Genomic DNA, 1,417 nt, shown 5'->3' on the forward strand with positions numbered 1-1,417 from the left:
CTCTACCAGGAAACACCCCCACAGACCAATCATGTGACTCCCTTGACAGCTGACTTTCAGCTGGCCTCACGCCAAGATAACCACCAAGAAAAGCCTAAAGGTAGGGGGACAGAGAGTTCTTTCCACTTCCTCCTGCATCTAGCACCTTATGCTGATTTGGGGTGGGGAGGAGGGGGATGGGAGGGATGAGGGGGGTGGCTGGAAGTGGGATGTGGTTTCCCAAGACCAAAGCTTCTGCCCCTTCTCTTGGGGCTTTAGTAACACTTTGCCTTCTCTTTGCCTCTTTAGGTCATGGTGGTAATGACTTCCTGCTGCTGCTTGTCTCTTGTATCTCACCGTCCTTGTCTGCTTCCCTTAATCCCCTTACCGCATCTCTGGAAGTAGTTCCTTCACTGAAGGATCCTGACTTGAATCATATGAGTGGAACATTTTTTTGCTGCTGGGATCCTGGCTCTTCTAAGAATTTACTACTTCAGCAATCCAGTCAACAACTTTTTACTTAAAAAAAGGCATCGTAATCAGTTGGTATGTTATGAAACATGATCTTGCATTTCAATATTTTTTGCTTCTTTTTAAAAAAGAATTTTATTGGGACATCATCTACATATCATGCAATCCAATACTTCAATCATATCAAGAAGAGTTGTACACTCATTATCACAGCAGACATTTTGCTTCTAATTTGAATGAGTTTGCCTTTTTCTATTTTCATAAATAACAACAACAAAATCAAAACCCCTTTTCATTTGTTTCACACTTCAAGGAAGGGGTATTTAGGATATGATTTTAAAATTTTAAAAAAATTTTTACCCTGTCTGAAACTAGCCCGGACTCCAAGAGCACTGAGGGGCAGTTTCAATGTTTCTTTTCCTCCTTTACGACCACCCAGACCAGTGTTTGGATCCGATGGGAAAGGGAACTGGAGGGTTAGGATATGGTTTTGTTTTGGAGTTCCACAAATCGGTTTGATTTTTCTTAGTTAACCTACCACTTGCCTGTCAGCTTGTCTGACTACGGTGGCTTGTGTGTTGCAGTGATGCTGGAAGGTGTGTCACTGGCCTTTCAAACACCAGAAGCCAGGTCACCCAAACCGAAGAGGTTTCACAGGGGCTTCCAGACTAAGATCTGATTACAAGAAGGAATTGGCTATCCATTTCTGAGATATTAGCTTCAGAAAACCTTATGGATGGTCATAAAAACCTCATGAACCACAGCAGAACATTATCAGATAGAATACCAGAAGATGAGCCCACCTCAGGTTTGAAAACACTCAAAAGATGATTGAGGAAGGGATGCCTTCTCCAAGTAGAATGGACCGTACTGACATGGATGGAGTAAAGGTGTGGGGCCTTCATTTGCTGATGGGGTGTCATTCATAATGAGAGGGAACAATTGCAAACATGTATAATAATTAGAA

The 1,417-nt window shown here is 42.5% G+C and overlaps 1 non-coding gene across 1 annotated transcript; it reads right to left on the reverse strand.

The window, feature by feature from the left end:
* Positions 1–809: 809 nt before the first annotated feature.
* LOC142449673 (small nucleolar RNA SNORA61) lies at positions 810–928 on the reverse strand. Its single transcript, XR_012784796.1, has one exon. It is a non-coding gene; the product is annotated as a small nucleolar RNA SNORA61 (small nucleolar RNA).
* Positions 929–1,417: the final 489 nt, after the last annotated feature.

The sequence above is a fragment of the Tenrec ecaudatus genome, chromosome 5, assembly GCF_050624435.1.
Source record: "Tenrec ecaudatus isolate mTenEca1 chromosome 5, mTenEca1.hap1, whole genome shotgun sequence".
NCBI classification, from domain to species: Eukaryota; Metazoa; Chordata; class Mammalia; order Afrosoricida; family Tenrecidae; genus Tenrec; species Tenrec ecaudatus.